This window comes from Rhipicephalus microplus, chromosome 3 (genome assembly GCF_043290135.1).
Source record: "Rhipicephalus microplus isolate Deutch F79 chromosome 3, USDA_Rmic, whole genome shotgun sequence".
Lineage (NCBI taxonomy): Eukaryota > Metazoa > Arthropoda > Arachnida > Ixodida > Ixodidae > Rhipicephalus > Rhipicephalus microplus.
The window spans coordinates 79973749-79994595 of record NC_134702.1 but is presented as its reverse complement, the minus strand read 5'-3'; positions in this window follow the sequence as shown (position 1 = coordinate 79994595).

The window sequence follows — 20847 nt, the reverse complement described above, 5'->3', positions numbered from 1 at the left end:
TTATGGCGATATAGGTGATGTCACGAGTGCCACGTCAGTGAGACCAGAATATTCTTTCTAGGTGCACTGTACCACGCAACATTAGGAAAGGCTGCCAATGACGCAAAAAAGTGAACTATTGCAGTCGAAGATCTAGGAGCAGCGTGGGCATCGGCGTTATATGAACAGCTACGTTGAACTAAAACGGCGACAGGGGGCTGTGCCAGCGTCAACAGGGGACATGAAGCCGCTGATGTTGCCCGCGCTCAGAGACGTCAAGTTGACTTCAGCACAACCCTTCTCGCAGCAATGCTCTTAGACGCACTTACTGCGTAATCTTCTCGACATTCAAAGAGGCTGAAGTCATCAGTTGCTTCACAGGAAAGCAGACAACATTGTTATCACCTGCATTGGAAAGAAGTGATGTGACTGCTGATGTTAGAGCAGTCAAGCTCTGGTAAGAATATCAGAGCAGGACTTACTTAAGCGACAGCAGTAAACATCAGCGCTGGGAAGGAAACGTGAAAGTAGACTACGCAAACTAAAAAAAAAGATACAAAAAATAATCAACCTATTTCTTAGAATGGAACTGCACTCAGACACCATCAAAAACAAAAACGGCCTCCAAGCAAAGCGGACAATCACGATCTGATTCTGCTAACCTTTCCTCACAACTTCCATCACAATGCAAGAATGATTGTTTCTGCCTCATCGTTCGTACAATGTGGTATCAAAACAAGGGATTCATTCATCTTCTCTTCTGTCTCTCAATATTCCAACTGTGTTTTCTTCAAAAGTAAGGGTACAGAACAAAGCGTGGGTCAGTGCGGTGAACAGAGAACTACTGACATGCAGCCAGAGGCTGCTGGAGTTTCAGCCACAGCCTGTGGTGTGGCGCACGATGTAGGTGCAAAAGGGCAGGCAAAAAAGGGGGCGACTAGCCCCCCAAAAAACGCTGAACGGGAACATTTCGCTAACAACTAATCGCGCACAGGTAGTTTTGCAAGACCCAACATGTGCCTAACGAGAGAAAAAAGAACGATAGAGAAAGGGAGCGACCATGTTTAAACAGCCGCGTGGAAAAAGTGGACAATAGCCTGGCGCACAGTGCAACATATATAGACAGGTGTTGACGCTCTTTCCCGTGCGTAAAGACGCACAGTATCCGTGCGGCCATATTATGTTCCAGCTTTTTTGAGGGGTGGCTTACAGCTGTGTCGGCAAGGGTGCCACAAAGAACAGTGTCACCCACTGTTTCAGCGTGTTCTAGCTGACATGTGCGTCTAAGCTGGTTTGAAGATAGGCATTTTTGAACGCATGTGTTCTACCATAATTCTTCGACGAATGTGGTAGGCAGCTAAAAGATGTTTGAAATGGGTAGGATTAGATATCATAGATTTGCACGCCTCGTGGCCTCAAAGGCGTGCCTCCATGTTTTCGAGGCCAGGAGATGCGTCTATCTCGCTCTCAATTTATAGAGCTTTGTTTCTTAATATTTGTATCACCTAATTGCGTGTTATACTGTAAAGCTCATTCTGTATAGTACGTGCATGACTGTCTGTCAACCGACTGCTTTGCCAACTTGGAATGGGGTCGGTACCTTGTCAAGCTCTCGAACTTTTAGTCCCGCACTCTTCGTTTTCAAGGGAAATAAAGTTGATTCATTGATTGATCCATTAACAATTGATTGATATGGGCTTCCTAGGCACGAAGTACTTCGTACCGATCTAAATGAGCATAAAAGAGGAGGCACGAGAAAAAACTAAAATGTAAGCTTTGCTCACCTCAGCAGGAGTTTCTATGGAGAAGACATGCCTGTCTTGAATAGTAGTTCGTGTGGACTTTTTCACATGTATGAGACATAAGATTGCAATTCCTGCATATTTTTACCTCCTAAATATGGGGTGAATTGCAGGCTTGTTTCTAGTCAACCTTTTTGCATCATGGGAGTGTACGAGAGAAAGATGTTCATTTCCTCATAAAGATTTCAAAATTGTTTCGTGCACATTTCTACTCCATGTGGCTTTGAAAAATTGAACAGATTAAAATTTTTTGTTTGCTGTCTAATATGCCTGTGAATTATATTCGGAAGTGCAACAAGAAAGCTATTTATCCAAGTTTTTATCAGTAAACTGCCAAGGATGCTCTGATGCAAGGAAGGAGAAAGATGGTTTATTAAAAGGCAGAACGGTCAGCCTTGGCTAGTTCGCCCTAGCCCGCTATACTGCACAGGGGAAAATGACAGGGTAGAAAAGAAGCGATGAAGGACGACGATAGAGATAGAAACAAGGTATGCATATTTACAGGATGAGGGGCGACGATGAAGATAAAAACAAGTTATTCATGTTTACAGCACTGACCTGGCATTGTGGCTTCGCTAGAGTCTAGTGTCCAGTCCTGTGCTTTATAGAGAACCTATCACGGTCCTTATGGCAGTTTTTGATCTTCTTTGATCACATATTGCTGATAAAATGCCATTCACACTAAGCGTTGCCCCACTTGTTTCTGTTAGCGTTGAATCAAGCATTTTTCGTGGCAACATATAATCACGTATGCACTCACAAAATTTACGCTTTGTCGTTTTCCACACTTGGCAACGCTCACAGTTTTGGGTGGTCCACACGGAAAATGAGGTGTGCGTAGCGGCGAGTGAGTGCAACACCCAGGTGAATTAGGTGTAGCGGACTGGAGTTGAGTCGTTTCATGCTAGTCGAAGCGCGAAAAGTCATCTCAGGATCTGTTTATCGCAGACGGCTGTATCGATGGTCGGGCTGCGACAAATAGGACATTATGTACTCTCACATGAGCACTCTATAAAGAGTTCATGTCACTTTTGGACCTCACGCACTTCCACGTCAATAGGGGCGTTAAACACAGCGGCTCTTGCTTCAGTATACATGCAATCTTATTGCCTGCCAGTCCACAGTGTACAGCGATTCATTGCAATGTCATTGTCTGACCTCAGCATCAGGTCGAGTGCTTCAATGATTTCTAAAGCTAATGTAAAGTTTTGTCTTCTTTTTGACCAAGATTCAATGGCTTGCAATGCAGATTTTAAGTCAGATAGTATCAACCACTTACGTGGTGCTTGGCGGAACACCAACTAGATGGCTTCCCGTATTGCGATATTTTCTGCAGCTGTAGAGCACGATTTATGGTTTAATAGAACTTCCGCGACGTTCACAAATGAGGAACTACAAAGGCCGCAGCCGAAACGCGTGATTTCACAGATTCATCGGTGTATACTGAAATGAAATTGTTGTATCACTGAGTCATATACGCGTAAAGTGAGTTGTTTGATGGCAGCACAGCTAACCTGACACTGTTTCGCACACTCGGGAATATGTAGGGACGCTAGCAGTCTGTTCAGCGTCGACGGTGACGTTTAGGGGTTAGCGGCTGGTGCCAAGTGTGCAGGAACGATGTGCCTATGTGTGTCTAGACATCGTGCATATGTGTAGCCTGGTCGGTCTGCCTGTAGCAACGACAAGGGATGGTTAGCGTGTTGGGTGAACAGACGAAGATGCGCATGAAGAGGTTCGCAATATGGGTTTCTACAGGATATGTACATGACTCATTCATGGTGTGTGAGGTTGATGTTCACCGAGTAGCTCTAGGCACGTCCGAAGGGCATGGGCTTGGAGGCTCTCCAAATTACTAATGTATTTTACACGCATACCCGAATGCCCAGGTGTGCTGTATCTGTGCATTCGCCAACGAAATATGTCGAGTGTAACTGCAGGAGCTTTTTTTTTTTTTGAGAAAGACCCTAACTTAGTCCTGCTACACTTCAGTGTATGTAAAACTAAAAAGCTTGGTCCATAGCGCAGCTACATGCTTCGTCCAATATAGGCTGCGGCCAATGATGACACATAAGTACCGGTTGTGCGTGACAGCGGGAATCACTGCACCATCTGCGAAGATCGGCTACCGCGCCATTGGTTATTTTGTGAACGCCAATGTAGTGCACTTGGCAATTGAAAGCTGCAGACATTGACTGCGTAAAAACTACTTTGAGCTTACTAATGTCACCAGTTGTATACGTCTTGCTCTTAGCATGAAGATGGCCGCCTACGCCTATGTCTTCAAGTGCATCAAGGATGGCTTTGTGAAGTACGTTATTCTAGGCTCCTTTTAAATTAAAGAAGATTTTGCCTACTAATGTTCGACGTTCTTTTTATCTCTTTTTCTAGAGACGGAACTAGGTTTATGACGCCATTTACTGTCGATCGGCCTCTGCGGAAACCGAACATAAAGTCTGGCAAGATGTATTTCTTCTCCAAACGTTATTCCAGTCTTGTCAGCACCATGAGTTCTATTACGTTTCCCACACAACTTGCTAGAGTAATTGGCCTATACGAAGAAAACTCATATGAGCTCTTGTCTGGCTTTAGTAAGGTCACTATGCAGGTGCACTTTCAACTGTCTGGGAGTTGAGTCTCTTTATTCCATAGTGTCATATTCCACTAGACAGAGAGAGACAGGCATGAAAGCTTCCATATTCTGGACAGCTTCAGTGCTGTCTACCTTTTTATGTCCTTATGTTCACAATGACTTAGGGCAAAACATTGCCCGCTGCCGGACATAGGCAGCGTCAGAAAAAAAAACTAAGACTACAAGATTCTACTAGAATGCTTTCCTTTGGTGGGACAATTGAACGTCAACTATCGGCTCAATCAACTAGTCTGGTCAATTAAAGGTCAAAAATAGCATAATTTTGAAGTTTGTTTCAGTTGTTCCCTAATACTTGTTGCTGCTCTTTCAAATAACGATTATTTAAAGTGAAACGAACGTGATCGAATCCTTACGATATCAAAAAGCTGTGTTAGTGTTAATTTCTGTGCGATATGTGCAATATACATGTCGTCATTCTGTTTCGCTTTCTCCGCAACCAATCTTACTTGCGAACAGGACATTAAAACAGATGCCTGCTCAGCTAGTTATTGTCACGTGATGACCTTATGCAAATCCGAGCGCCCTACGCGATGGCTTCAATCCACCATTCTCTTCAGCCAGGCTAATGGGTTCTTCTTATACAGCTACACTCTGCGCTCGTGCCGTCGACATTGTGTTTCCCAAGCGTGGTTCCTTGCCCTAATCTCTTTGAGAAATACGCCAAGCAAGGTCAGCGTTTCCTACTTAAGTCATCTACCAGTTTGCCTAGAAACAAAGCAGTGAGTTCACAGTGATGATGCAATGACAGATTAGCTTGATGCATTCTCGCTCATACGTTTTGTTGACTTTTAAGTACTTTCAAATTGGGTGAAAAGTTTACAGCCGTCCTGGCTAAATGCCAGGGTCTTTAACAATGTGACTTCTAAAAGAAAGGAAATAGTTGAATTCACGCTGGCTTCATGAACAATTGACAAAATTGTTATTGCGTTTTGTTTTGCCGGGTAAGCGAAGCAATGCTCAGATTTGAACTAAATTCACATGTTATGATGGTGGTTATAAGGAATTGAATGGATCGAACGGATTACTTACTTATATTTGCCACACTGGACATTACAACATAATCTTCATTTCTCGCTTGTGAACGCTTACTAGTGATATCAAAAAGGACCTTCCTTTTATCTTTGAGTGATAACAACCATACCTGGCGAGGTCCGAATCTGAACACGACGTGAGTCAGACCATAATTATCGGTACATTAAAAGAGAAAGCTTAGCCACAACAACACAAAAACTTGCCTAGCAAGTTCCTCTCTCGACGTGGCTAAGATTTATTGAGTGCTGAGCTTTCTTGATGTCGCTAAGCCTCTCTTGACGAGTCAAAACGCGTAATCATGTGTGTATGTCTGTTTGATTTCATTTTTTGAGTTCTTCTTTAAATGAGTGCCTCGTATATAAAGCTAATTGAAATTTAACAAGTATGCATGATTACAAGAGGAATGGCTTACGTGTGTTGTTTATATTTATATAATCGTCATTGTTTCCTACCTCAAAGCTGACTGTACATACTCTGTGGCACATTTTATGGAGCAGTCACTAGCCACTTATGTCTATCGGTCAAAATATTCCTTGCATTTTCATTCAACCTTTGATGAAAATAAAGTTCTCATCATTGATTGCTCAATTGTTCATATTCACGGGACATCACCTTAAATCAGCCATTTTTGTTGTTATTCCTGAATTAATGGCATGAAAATCATTCGTGTTTTCCGGAACCCTTCCAACAAAGGAGCAAACGCTCATCTCTGACGCTCCTTTCTGATAAGCAGTCATCAAAATCAGAGCTAAGCGTGGCATAGTAGTCGCTAAAGTTTTTAGCCGAGAAAAATCATTTAAAGCGAAAACGATGAATTCTAAATTTCCTTCACCCAACTCCAAAACGATTAAAGAAAATTGTGAACTGAAACGAAGGGAACATATATGCTTTTCGCATAAGCCACACAAATATCCAGAAAACACGTGCCATGTTTATGCTGAGTTTTCGCACCTTCTTTCAAAACTTTCACCCTCAAATGGCTAAGGTACTCGGCTGCTGACTCGCAGGCCGCGGGATCAAATCCCGGCTGCGTCGGCTGCATTGCCGATGAAGGCGATAATGCTGAGACCCGTGTGCTCAGATTTGGGTGCATGTTAAAGAACTCCAGGTGGCGAAATTTCCGGAGCCCTCAACTACGGCGTCTCTCATAATCATATGGTGGTTCTTACACGTTAAACCTCACGTATCAATCAATCAATCATACAAACAAAACTTTCACCCAACTTTGCAAAAATGAAAGGGTTTCCTCTGTGAGGCCTCCTAAGAAAGCCATAACAATCTGCATGTTTAGAATATAAAGATGGCCTAACAAATATTCGTAGCAGTTCTGTTGAGTTCTAGAACATCTGCGCGAGATGAAAAGGTTTTAATCTTTGAGGGCTGTGTCTACCACTTGTTTAAATAAAAACCACCGGCAGTGAAAAAAAAAAGTGAAAAGATATGGCCACACCGCTTTCCATTTGCTTACATTTGCCCCGCCGCGGTGGTCTAGTGGCTAAGGTACTCGGCTGCTGACCCGCAGGTCGCGGGTTTGAATCCCGGCTGCGGCGGCTGCATTTCCGATGGAGGTGAAAATGTTGTAGGCCCGTGTGCTCAGATTTGGGTGCACGTTAAAGAACTCCAGGTGGTCGAAATTCCTGGAGCCCTCCACTACGGCGTCTCTCATAATCATTTGTTAGTTTTGGGACGTTAAACCCCACATATCAATCAATCATTGCTTACATTTGAATTCACTCCTCATACCTCAAAAACGTCATGTTCTCTTGCACGCATACCTTCTGCTGATTGTCTTTTTTCTCACCGAAGCCCACAATATTCTTAAGAAAGGACACGTTTCTTCATTACAGTGTTTTATTTAGAAAGATAGGTTAACTGAAAAGTGGCCCAACTTTGTTATTGCGTGGGATATTGACAAACTGGCTCGTGCCTGAAGCATTTTACACTGCTTCTCGCAGTTTTTTTTTTTTTTTTTACGAAAGTCTTCTTGTAGTTTAGAGTATAATGCGGGTGTTTGGATAAAAATTCTGCTGTAAATTCCGGAGAATAACTATTTAAAACTACATTAATTGAAAGTGCCTAAATTTGTTGGCTTCTAATTTAATTTCATTAGCCACTTGAGCAGAAACCTCTGTTTACTCTAAGAAGTAGCGCAGGTAGCACTAACAGGAATTTGGAAAAAAAAAATCGCACACGAAAGACCGCGAATGCTTGGTGCCTAGTATGCTCTATATACACACGCTAATAAAGAGGACTCCCTTGCTAGATGTCACGCTGACCGGTTGTGCCCCGCAATCTCCGACGACAGCGCAGTTCTAGCTGACTGATTCTCCCCATGCTACTTCCTGACGCCGACAAGAGCTCTCGCCGAGTGGTCCCCGTCCTCGGACTCCTGCGACCATGTCCATCTTTCATATCTTCTTCTTACTTCCGTATGTCGCTGTCCCTGCGCCACGCTTTCTCCTTCCTGCTATCTCTACCTCTATACGTTTAATTGGCTCATTTCGTCCCTCTTTGCCCCGATCCCTTGTGAGCTATACTGTTGAGGAGTCGTATTGTGATGCAGACAGTTACGGGACTCACTTTTCTCTTCTTCTCTTCAAGATTCACACAAGAATCACGTCAATAAAGATGTGCATCCAAAATCATCGACGGGAAATTATCTTACATTGACTTTGACTGGTAAAGCGTTTTTTTTTTTGCGTTCTTGAAGTATGTGTCCTTACAGTCAAAATTGTTAGGAGATCAAAACTCAGGTCACGCGCGGCGTCGTACAGTGTCCGCAGCCGGTGTCTGTAACCATTATCTGCGAAATAAGATAAGAAAACTTGTACCGAGGACACAGTGGGGCTCGAGCCCGGGTCCACTGCGTGCCAGCCCAGTATTCTACCACTGAGCCACGCTGGTGCTTGGGACTTATTCGCAAACATGCCTTAAGCAGGCTGGATGTCGGGAAAGGAATCGCGTTAAGATGAGTATTAAAGCGTTTTGGAACAGCAAAAGAACAACAAGGCGTCACACAATTTGAATAGCGTAACGACTGGGTCAGCCGATGCTCCAATTAACCCATTACAAAAGCTTATTTTGATCTCCTATTAACTGTGGCCTGTGCCCACTTCATGCACAATTCCTCATCGTCATCAGCCACTGCTTGAACAATTGGCAGAAAATTCCTTAAAAGTGTTTAGCAGATACAACGTTTCTCATAAAAATGATGAAAGATACCATAGCGAATGCTGGTCTACTACCCAAAAATTATTAAGAATGCCATAGTGAGTACCCAGCAAGTTTGTTTCGAAAAGACTTTGAAAGGCCGCTCTTCTATAGCTTTCGCTAAGAGTGCGACGCGCCTTCCGCACAAGCCTGGCGTATTAGGGGCGAAGCTTCTTAAGCCGTCGCTCGTGCGTCCACGATGAGTGTAGTAGTAGTAGTAGTAGTAGTGTGTCGTAGTAGTAGGTAGCCACCTCCATGGCTGGACTAGAGAAGCGGCACGCGCGCACTCATTTGAATTCAGAGAAATCCCGCGCACGTTAATCATAAATGAGAAGATAGCTGTTTCTGATGAAATAACTTATAGAAACGAGTATCAGTGACTTGATCTCCAACGAAATTGCCTTGAATTTGATGCTTACTGAAACAAAAAGTGATATCAGAAGGACGCACTTTGAGCACAATTTGACTAGAAAGGTTTGCCATGTTTAACTCGCTGGGCGTAACTTGAGTGAGGTTTAGCGAAGGTTGGGCTGCAGTATCATGAACCAGCGGCGGAGAAAGGTGGGAACTAGACATGAAACGCAGGCCGTAAGAGAGTGCGCGCGTGACACTCCTCTAGTTCGGCCGTGCCCTCTCTCGTTTAGTCCATGGAATGTCCACTGGATGGCGGTACTTCTATAAGATGAATATAGAGTTGCGGGAAGAAAACAGAGAAAACAGATGAAAATATGTAATAAGGCGGTACTTGAAGTGTTTACTAGATGGACGGACGGATGGACAGGCGCACGAACGGAGAGACAGACAGATTCACGGACATATGGATGGACACACGGACCAATGGACGCACGGAAGGATGGATGGACGCACGAAAGGATGGACGTACGCATGGATGGACACATTAACGGATGCACGGACGGATGGATGGTCGCAGAGACAGACGCGCGGATGGACGTAAGCAAGAACGAACGGACGGACGGGAGCGCGGATGGACTGACGGATGCTTCGCCCCACTCATCATCATGCATTCCGTGGATATGCTGGGATTTTTTCGCTCACCTCTCCGCATTCACTTTGTAATTTTCTAGGCGGCGTTTACGGAGCAGATGACAGTGACGTGGTGAAATGCTTACGCCATTAGTCTACTAGCATCTCAGCTTGAGGAACGCAAGAGCTGCCACGTTAGGCTTTTCCACAGCTCTGCACTTGACCCACCTTCACCACAATGGACGATGGTCAACGCTAACACAACTGACATCCCACGCACAGAAACAATCAGACAGATTTTTCTGTCATCGTCCTATCACTAAAGCCCAGAGTGTAGGGACAGATCGTAGTAGCCTACAGTTGGATGCGTGTCGTTGCTGAAGCCTCCTCATCAAACTATGAGGGTACCGAAAGTAAGGAAGCGATCTTTTTCATTTCTGCTCACTTTCGTACTACCAATATCCCATGCCTTCGACAGCACTATGGTCTTTCATTCATGCGTTTTAGGGGTGAAGCTCCTTACAATGGCACCCGGTCGTCCCTCGTAGACGTTGTAGTATGTACAAGTATAACATTTGGCCTCCAAGGTGGTGCCGGTGTGAGATGTCTTCTGTGCGTTGTTGAACAAAGAAAAATACTGCTCAATGTACACTACATGCCAATGGGGAATGGGAGACAGGAGCATTCGGCATTTAGTTAACGCGCACGCTGCGATCCTCATTAGCTGCCATTGGCATGTACATTGAGCACTATCTGACAGGAAAAGGTTGCTACGTTATACTAGGTGGGCGTAACCTCTTTGGTTTTAGAAAGGTTTAGCAAGCGTTGGGCCGCAGTGCCATGAATACAGTGAACTTGTATATACCATGAACTCGAGGTGGTTAAAGGTGGGAAGTAGACCCTATGCGCAAGCCGTAAGAAAGTGTGCGTGTGCCACCTCTCGTTTAGTCCTTGGAATGTCCGCTGGATGGCGGTGCTTCTATATAAGGAATATATGATTAAATGATGCGAGATGGTAGGACTTGGAGTGTTGAATAGATGGACGAACGGACATGCAGGCAGATGCAAGGATGGACGTATGAACGGACGCAGGGGCGGATGCATGGACAAACGCACGAACAGACACACGCACGGATGGGTGGATGGACGTATGGACGGTTACACACACGGACGCATGGACGGACGAAAGCAAGAACGAATGGACAGACGAATGCTTCGCCCCACTCTCCATCATTCACTACGTGAATATGCTGCCAATTTTTTCACAATGACCTGGAGTGTAGATTCCTTATTCATTTTTTTTTCACTCATCTTACTCAATTCTATTCTAACGTCACTGTCACAAGGACATGCGGCTACGAACATCTTTGAGAACCTTGCTAACGCGGATGATATATCCACTTGTGGCTTGCATACGGTAGAGTCGTGTGCCATTTACTTGATGCAACGCCTTATTTCACCCCTGTAGGTTTTGTTTACATATCTGCTACCTCAGAAGATCCATCAATTCACTTGTGATAGTCCCACGCAGAACTGAAGACAAAAGTGAGAAGATGACTCCTATTCACCTCTGTAAGGGGGAGGTGAAGAGCGTCATCGTATACTGCTATGAAGTCGCCCCGGGTCATGTACTATCATCAATCTTGGCTTTCGATACGGTGTTGGAGCAAATGTCTCTATGAATCACTTGCTTTGTTTATGTATGTCGATGTCAGCATAGATATAACCACTTTTTGATGTCATTATGTCCTTTTAAACATTTTGAATCTTTTGAGCACTTGTGTTGGTTTTCCTCCGACGTTGCAATACAGTGACCATGTAGAGTATCGGCCTCAAACGAAACACAAAGAGTGGCAAGCACTAGCAATTATATAGTGCATGCCACCCGATCATCTTGGCGGACATTCGCTGTGCTGCCAGACAGGAGTGACGCACTCCTTTTATAGATAATGACTGAACGATGCACACAATACGATTTCTAATAGTTTTCACTGATCACATTTCATTTGATGCCGCTTATACTATTAAAAGCGGTAGTGAAGGTACCCAACCTAGAAGTGTGAAGAGCTAGCTTCAAATATGTAAGTGTTTTTCTACCTAAATTGACGTTTTATGTTCATCCTCTTACGAGCGACGGGATATTCCACTAACCGTCACAGTAAAAATAAATATGTTATTTAAGGTATTTGGCCTCATTAAAAGTTAATGAGACATATACTGCGCCAAATTCGTAGCTGAAAGAAAGTGGCTAGCATGCAAAGTCCCCCATTACAAGTACCTGACCATTATATTACTACTACTTTTGTTTGCGTAGATATCATGAGTGATGCAGTGTGGTGGTCTTTCTCAGTATATTTGCGTTAATTGAAGCCCAAATTAGAAGTACACATTGCTTCATGTGCTTTCATCATCGGTAGTATGTTTACTGGAGGTAACACAATACACCTATTGTTGCTAATTAAAATGCGTTGTGCAGCATTACTTACTTTTATCAATCCACTTGTGTTATCAACAACACTGCAGTAAAGCAAATGCCGACGACAGAACAATGACAACGTGGAAAGCACGTGAATATTGGATACCCTTTTGATTAACTGAATGTAGAAACAGCGCAACCTAAAAGTAGTTACTTCGTAACTACGGAAGCCCAAGTTTCCACGCCTCATAACCTTGTGGGATGTTTTCCAACACATACAACGTGCGTCGTGCTCCCCGTGCTTTCGTTTCAACGGGGCTGATGTAAAAGCACCCTTTACGCGAGCACATTTTCGTTGTTGGCCCTTCATTCTACTGGGTAAAAGCATCCGTTGACTCTCTCTCTCTCTTACACACACACCCATACACACGCACGCAGACGTGCACGCTCGCACGCGTGTGCGCGCACGCAAGCATGCACACACTGTAGCAATACTCCAATGTTGCTTTTATGCATAGTGGTGGTTCCGCATTACATTATTTTTACTTTTTGTCACTGCAATGTTCTCTGAAACTTTCATTGATCTCTGTTTCGTTCAGTCTCTCGGCTTTTATGCTGAATAGCCGGAATAGACCTTCGAACCTGCAGGCTAAATATCAAAATTTGTACGGGTGACCTGCGAGTGAGACGTCGTGTGTCAACTTGATCCAGGAGAGCAAGAAAACTGCTTCACTAATGTTCATTTAAAGTTTTTAACATTTTTTTTATTTTGGTATTTGTAAGAACTTGCCCACTTTTCACGTTTTTCTGCTATCATACGATTTCCCCTTTTTTTTCTGCGACTACCACATGTCACTGCCATTCCTTTTATGATTGCCTTCTTCTTGCTTGGGAGGAAGCAACAAAAGGGAGAAGGCAGGGAGGTTAACCAGAAAGATCCGGTTGGCTACCCTACACTAGGGGATTAGGGAAGGGGACAAGAAAGACAAGAAAGAGGGAAGAGAAGGAAAAGAAAAAAAGGGGTGGGGGAGAGACTGACAGTAATTTCACTGCAGCGTGTAGAACTCTACCGCATGTCAGAGGTGTTCACACAAGCCTATCTTTCTCAGGAAACACAGCAGGGCTTTCACTGCCTTGTGGGCTGTCGAGGCATGTGGACGTTGCTGTAATAGCACCTGCACAGAAAGAGGCCAATCATCCAATCGCCGCATTGCGTTGGCAAGTACTTGTCTATCTGAGGCAAATCTAGGACAATGGCACAGCAGGTGTTCGATATTTTTGTCGGTGCCGCCAACATCGCACGCCGCACTGTCAGTAATTCCGATTAACGTTGTATAAGCTTTCGTGAAAGCAACTCCCAGCCAAAGGCAATAGAGAAGCGAAGCTGCACGTCGATGTAGGCCAGGTGGAGGCCGGAGTTGTAGTGGAGGGTCGAGCTCGTGCAGTCTTGTACGTCGTAAGCTTGGTGTGTTCCACTCAGTCAGTGTGAGACGGCGGGCCAGTTGACGAATCTGCCTCGCCGCATCCGCTCTTGAAAGTGGAATCGGAATGCTGTTCGCTTCTTTATGTGACGTGCGAGCAGCATGATCTGCAGAATCATTGCCGCCTATACCACAATGCCCAGGTAACCACTGAAAGACAATGTCATGGCCTTTTTGTATTAAAAGGTGGTGAAATTTCACGGTTTGGTAGGTCAACTGGTCGTGGCATCCGCGTCGGAGAACTGATATCAGGCACTGTAACGCTGGTTTTGAGTCAGAAAAAACAGCCCATTTACCTGGTCTTTCTTCTGAATTGATGAGTTCCAGTGCATTGCGCAGAGCCTCGAGTTCTGCCGTCGTTGACGTTGTCACATGGGAAGTCTTAAAACACCGAGTTACCCCTTGTGATGGTACAACCACTGCTCCACCTGAACTAGACGGCGTAGTAGAGCCATCCGTGTAAATGTGCACGTGGTTACTGTAGTTCTGTTCCAGTAGGAATAGACTCAGTTGTTTCAGGACGTGTGTGGGTAATTCCGATTTTCCCCTCATTCCTGGAACCATTAAGTGAACTCGCGGCCGGCTCAAGCTCCAAGGAGGAAGCAGTGGCTTTGATGCAGGTGCGTATGTCTCAGCAAACGATGAACGATGAACAATAGTGGCGCATGTCATGTGAGGCCTTTCAGCAGCTAGGCTCGCCAGGTGGTGAAAAGGGGTCCTGGCATAATGCCTGAGGTGCATTCGCATTGTCTCGGTAATAATATGCGTCTTTATCGAGTGATCTTGAGCGATGGCAATGGTTTCAGCCGTTGAAGCTATGCGGGGTAATCCAAGGCATATCTTAAATGCTTGGGCTTGAATGCTCTGAATGGCGCGCAGGTTGGTGTTGCTGGTGTGAGATATTGCAGGTAAGCTGTACCGTAAGAATCCGATAAACAGCACTCTGTACACTTGTAGCGTGGATGGTATGGGCACTCCCAAATTCTTTCCTGCAAGGAATTTGAACATGTGACATGTTGCAATCAGCCGCTTCTTCACATAGGTCACGTGTGGAGTCCACGACAGGTTTCTATCTATTATGACTCCCAAGAACCTGTGGCTTCTGCTGAACGATATGTATTCTTCATTAATTGATATGCTGTGAGCAGACATTGGTTTCCGCGTGAACGCTACCACTGCACATATTCCGCAGGACACCTCCAGGTCTTGTTCACTAAGGTAGCATGACGTCGTTGTAGCAGCCTTCTGAAGGCGGGTGCGAAGCTGAGGCCTTGTCACACCTGATGTCCAAATGGAGATGTCATCAGCATAGACAGAAAGTTCTACAGTGCTAGGTAGCTGCTCGACTAGACCAATGTGCGTTAGGTTGAAAAGTGTAGGGCTTAGGACTCCTCCCTGAGGAACTCCTCGGCTGCTGTAATAATCAGGTGTTGGGCCATTCGCTGTCATCACGTAAAATGATCTCAGCTGTAAGTAGCTGTACACCCACATATATATCTTGCCACCAAGACCTACTGTTTCCAAAGCACTAAGGATGGCTTCATGGGTGATATTGTCGTAAGCCCCCTTAACGTCTAGAAACAGGGCGGCGCACAGTCTCTTACAGGCTTTCTGGTGTGTAACATATGTCACCAGATCAACGACGTTGTCGATTTACGAATGGCCGCGCCTGAATCCGGTCATGGATACTGGATAGATTTCGTAGTGCTCTAAATACCACTCCATTCGTGTTAGAATAATTCGTTCCATCGTTTTTCCCTCACAACTGGCAAGTGCGATAAGACGGTATGAGGCAATATCCAAAGGAGATTTGCCAGCCTTCAGAAGTTGAATGAGGGGACTTGACTTCTATGCCTGGGGAACCGTACCAGTCTGCCAGGAGTCGTTGTATAGGCGTAAAAGTGCCTTCCGAGCTTCGTATCTAAGATTACAAAGGGCACGATAGGTAATGCCGTCAGGTCCGGGTGCCGAAGAACGTCTGCACAGTGCCAGTGCCGCCTCTAGCTCATCCATAGAAAACTGGCATTCCATACGGGGTTCAGGTGAGGGCGGTGGGTTTTCAAATGTTCCCGTTCTTGATACTGTGAAATTGGAATCACCGGCAATTCTTCTACAGAAAGATTCTGCGACGTCAATCTCTCTGCATTGAAGGTGAAGTGCCAGAGATGTAAATGGGTGTTGCTGACCCAAGGTTGTGCTAAGACCCCGGACAGTTCGCCATATCAGTGATAGGGGCTTTCGTGAATCCAACGACTCGCAAAAGGATTTTCAATGTCGCCTTGCCAGTTTACTCATGTGCCGCTGCATTTTCTTTTGAATGCGTCTAGCCAGCCTCAAATCATCCATGCACTTTGTCCGTCGGTACCTTCGTTCTACACGACGGCGTATTGCGCGAAGTTTCTCAAGCTCGATGTCAAAATCGGCGCGCTTGTGACTAGCCAAATGTGTATGCGTGGTATTCTGCAGGACATCCTTTATCGAGTCTTCTAGGTTACCTGTGTATAGAAGGTGAAACCTTCTATACACAGGTAAGTTGTTATATGGTCGCTGCCCCGCGTTTCCAAATCCGAAAAGCAGTGCACTTTCCTGGTAAGAGAGCGAGAAACCACAGTAAGTTCCAGGCAGCTGCTATAGGCTGGTCCACGTAAATATGTAGGGCTTCCATTGTTACAAATGCAGAGTTCGTACTCCGAGGCTAAGGACACCAATTTTCTTCCTCTAGAGTTGTCCCTGAAGCTTCCCCATAGGCAATGGTGGGCAATGAAGTCGCCAGTGATCCCCCATGGCCTTGGAGTCGATGTCAGAATACCGCGTAAGCGCTCGCAGTCAAGGCGGCTTGATGGAGATAAGTAAGCTCCGATAATCGTAAAAGCAACCTTATCCTTCTTCACAGTAAGGCACACATACTGATTCCCTTCATCAAGCGAGACTCTGTGGCGAACGTATGTGAGGTCATGGCGCATGAATACGATAACTTTGCTGCAGTCTCTGTGAGTGGAGGACATAAAGCACTCATTTCCTGACAGCTTGATTGAAGCACACAGGTTGGGTTCACAAATCACGATAATGGGGAAGCGGTTCACAAATATAAACTGTCTAAAGTCAGACATGCGCGACCTCAGTCCTCTGGCGTTCCACTGAAAGACAGATGCATTCTTGACTTCCGCTCGAAACGACGGTGCCTCGCTGGCCATGGTTTTACCTTAGAGCTGCAAGCACCGGACTCAGGGTGTCCAGCACATGCAGTGCGGTCTGCGCAGCCGAAGTCTTCATATTACTCAGTAGGACACGCATGGTACTCATCAGCGATTGCAGCAAGCTTATCAATTGATCTTCATTCATCGCATCACTGGTTCGAGGGGTCGTCGAGGGCGGCGGGATTTGATGCAGCTCCGAAGTAGGTTTACTGCGTGGAAGTGAGGGCCACTGTTCGGAATGTGCGACTGCTGTCCCTTTCTTCTGTTTGGCAGTATCCGTCTTCAGTGAGCTCGGTGTTTGTGGGTCAGCCTCTTTGATAGAGGATGACATCTCTCTATCGGTAGAGCAGTTTTTCCGTGATGGTCTTCGCCCACGACGCCGTCGTTGGCGTAGTGTAGCGGCAGCTTCCCTGAGCGTTGAATTGTCCCGCACCATACGCCTGAGTACCGCGTGCTCGTTTCGCACCCGCGTGCTCGTTTCGCACCCGCGGGCAATCTTTGGATGAGGCGTCATGAGCGCCGTGGCAGTTTGAACATCGTAACTCGGTGGCACCGCAGGCGTCTTTTGAGTGAGACTCAGCGCACCGCGGACACACAACTTTGTTCTCACAGACACCTTTTACGTGTCCCATCTTGAAGCACCTGTAGCATTGCAGTGGCTTCGGTATGTATGGACGCATTGAGTGGTGAACATGGCCAACTTTGACATACGAGGGAAGGCTGTCTCCCTCGAACACAAGCCTCAAGCAGCGTGAGTTGCCAAGTCTGGTAATGTGCGTGATGCGAGTGCCTTGTGTCGCTGGCGTTAGTAGTATGGGCAGGTCATTCACTGAGATGGAAAGATCCACATCATAAATGACGCCTACAGTACCGTTACAACCTGTAGTGACCATTGGCCGAACTTTCACGTTGCCGATTTCTGTTATGTGCCGAAGGCTTTGCAGTGCGCTACGGTGCATAACGTCTACAGCAAGGACATTCTTCCGTGCATTGATCATCACGTCTTTGATCTCATTCGGCGCGGTTTCCTCGAGAAGCACAGAAAGAACTTGCCTGTTGAGAAGCCGCAAGTTAGATACAGGGTCTTCGGGTATAAACAGCATGGTGTGCGGCCACCGCTGTGGTGCAGTCTTAACGGTAGAAACACTTGCCGATGATGCCGTCCGCAGCAGTCCGTTTTGTAGATTGATTCATGACGACCGTGAAGTCATCATCTGATGACTCAAAGCCGTCCGAGTACAAATCGGTTGCCTCGCTGTCAGTGTCGCTCGACGCGTTGCTACGCTTCCTGGACGACGAATCCCGGCGCGACGGTTGTACGCCTGAAACATTCACAGGTGTGTCCTGAAGGATCACCGCAAAGGAGGGAGCGGCAGCTCCCAGGATTTCCAGAAAAACAAATTCAAAATACTGAGACACGGGCACAAGCGTTCTGTGAGAGAATCACTTCGTCGTCGTCTCCCCCTTCTTGCTTGGAATATCGCTTTAAACCATTGGGGTGCAGTGATTCACAGATTTAAACAAACGATAAAAACTCGGGAGAAATTTTGAATACTGCATACCGTTCTGTTCTTTTCGAATAGGTAAAACAGATTGTAAATAATTGTCCTGGTTCATTAGTGCACCTGTCTTGTCCGCGTATTGCGGACCCGCCCGTCTGCACCAGCTCAATTGGACGCTGATGCCGCTTGCCATTCAGCGGCAGTTCAACACCCACTGCCTCTATTTCGTTTGTCCCTAAGAGACAGCTTGCTTCACACAAGGAAACCCTCCGGCGCTCCACGCCTGCACAAATTTCTCCACGTGGATCAGATCTTTCCAGCGGCTTAACTCGCCGACAGGAGGTTGCGCTCACGAGGATTCATGTGGGCGCCGCCTTGAATCCTACCATCCGTGCTAAATGGACATCCGGTGCACAGCCTCCCCCAACGACATGCGCATTTTGCGTCGCCCAGCCACGGGGGCAATGCTCAATGACCTATTGGGGGCCTGTCCGGGCCTTCACCAGGCTCACACTCGCCACCTACGCGGCCATGCCCACCTGGCTGACCACCTGATTTACCGCACTGGACGCAAGGTCCACTGCATCAACCTCTACTGGGCTTGATACAGGAAACGAAACTTCTTTTTATTTACTTTAAGCTATAGGGCATACTGGCGCCAATGAAAAAATTGATACGCGAAACATAGCTGCACCTCTTCACTTTCTACTTTATACGCACTGGTTAATGCTCTGTCAGGCTGGATTTCTTTCGATGCTCTATTGGAATCCCTCGTACATATTTATGAATCTCTAAATCATGTGCATGCATGGGGAAAAATGGGAATCTTTAAGCTCCATCTTGAAGAGTTGAAAGAATAGTGATATACTGTACTTCAAACACATACTGCATACCTTTCAACGCGATAGCGTTAGAGAGCTCGTGTCGCAGAAATTTCGCCGTCGGCGTCGGCGCCGTTGGTTGCGAGCAAAAAATCGTCCGTGAGCGACAAACCTCGTTACAGAAATCGCCGTGGGAGGCCGCTACTTGTACACGCGTGCGCGCGATCTTACTGAGAAAGCCACGCATACGAAAAAAAAAGAGGAAAAAGTGCTCAAGGTCACAAAACGCGGTGATGTAGTTTTTTTTTTTTTTTTTGCCCGCCACCCCTCTTTGCTTAGCTTTCAGCACTTTCGTCGGGACGAGAGAAGAGAGAACGCAACTGCAGCATGCGACAAACCTTTGTAACTCCACTCGCACTGGACGAATTCTTGAAATTTTTGCGGCTCTGAATTCGTGAGGCAATGCCCCTTTAACGCATTTTGTTCGACAGGTGTCACGACGAAAACGTGTCCATTCGGCTATTTGTAGGCGCATTTGGGAGGCCTCAAACTACGTCAAAAAAGGCCGGGAGAGTCCAGCCATCGCCGCTAAAAACACACAGGAACTTTCAAGCAGCTCTCAAAATGGACAACTGTGTCCATCCAGCGGCATTGCCCTTCCAGTGGCGTTGATGAAGCAAACAGCAAACGCTAGATAATGCGCTGCCATTTGTAAGGCATTGTCACACTCTTTATGGCTTCCGAGATAGCAAGCGTGAGGCGTGCATCTTGGAGGCCACGCAAATGTTGCTTTAGATCAAAAACATGTATGTAGCATTCGCGCGCGTGCGCGCGGCTACAATCTAATGTGTGCGTGTGTCTGTATGTACGTTACAAAACATATTAACAAGTATGCCTTTAGCGGTTGAAGGGCGAACTAGGAGCCGGATTTTGCTATCGCGTACAACTCTTAAAGGCAAAGCTTAAGGGTCGCCCAAATTTTTATTCTATGTGTAAGTCGAGAAGTTTAACATGTGGGTTATTACAATGTACTCGATAAAGTTGTGAGTGGCTCGTGTTAGTAAACATTTCGCATATGGATGCAATCTCTGTAATAGGTAGCGTGCTTTAAAGCATGAGCGATCACACGCGTGAAATGTTTTCGAAATAGCAGAGCACCCACTACGCGGCCTTAAGGGCATGTGCCGGTTTAAGCCACGAAGTCATCACAATAATCACATGTCTTGTCACCCGATAGCAGCTTACGCTTGTAACACGAAATAATACTGCGATATTACATGTTGTATTGTTGTGAAGCATGTGTGCGGAACGCATATGTTTATAAAGCATGAAAGTTACTTTCACTGCATCTACAAGCAGACGATCTTATTTTCACTGCATTCTCGAGCAGATACGTGGCTCTGTGGCAGAGCACTCGCTTGCGTGGGAAGGATCTGGGTTCGATCTCTCACCGGAAATATTTATTATTGATGTTATTTACATTTTTCTGAATGTTTCGGTAACGCATAAAGATACAATTTTTCTCTGGCAGCCAAAGACGCTGACGCCGAGGTCATATTTCTGCTGAACGAGTTCTATAACGCTCTCGCGATATCACGTACTCATTCATCTTTCCCGTGCGAACCTCGAGCATGATGACACATAACAACTTGCGTTTTACATAGCCTCGTGCATAGCTTCTAGGTTCCTTTGAAAATTTTATACGTTACGCTTTAAGGCGAATTGAAAAAATCTAAAAGGCTCATTCTCAAAACTAAACTTGAGTGTTTC